A 516-nucleotide genomic window follows, 5' to 3' on the forward strand; every position below is an offset into this window, starting at 1 on the left:
GAGTTACGACCCCGCATCCTTGCTTGGTGGCTAGTCGACTCCATGTGCGATTTAACTGCCTTCACCCCCATCCATGTAATATGTATAGTCTTCTTACAGACGCTACCTTTCACTACTTTTTACAACCCCGCGGCCACCCTGGATGAGCATTTTTCACTGTTTTCAGATGTTTCAGATTTTCTCAAACAATTAATTGAAAAGATATTGGGCTTATTAGTTGATAATGAAAGTAACTGTTAGTTGCAGCCTTTGATTGTAAAACCCAAGTAGGTTTCAAGAATATGCCAGTAGTCGATAAGATTCTCACATTGTACAAATATGAATGGAAACCAATAGCTGCCTGGATCAGTGGAGAAAAATATATTCAAATTGCTGAGACACAACGTCCTAGTTTTCAAAATGGTCAGCTGTGGTGTAAAGTATAAGAAAATAGACTAAAAGACATAAAACTGGTGGTATGGTCCTCCAAGTGCAGTAGTACAGGAACTATAAAATTAAAAGTTGCAACAAAAAAAA

General features: G+C 38.0%; 1 protein-coding gene across 2 annotated transcripts in view; it reads right to left on the reverse strand.

Annotated features, from left to right (window-relative positions):
• Positions 1-516, reverse strand: part of akna (AT-hook transcription factor) — a 27,786-nt gene that overhangs the window by 20,133 nt on the left and 7,137 nt on the right. The window lies entirely within an intron of this gene.

Source organism: Seriola lalandi, unplaced genomic scaffold (assembly GCF_002814215.2).
Source record: "Seriola lalandi dorsalis isolate HSWRI2012SDOR001 ecotype SW California unplaced genomic scaffold, Sedor1 jcf7180002052129, whole genome shotgun sequence".
NCBI lineage: Eukaryota > Metazoa > Chordata > Actinopteri > Carangiformes > Carangidae > Seriola > Seriola lalandi.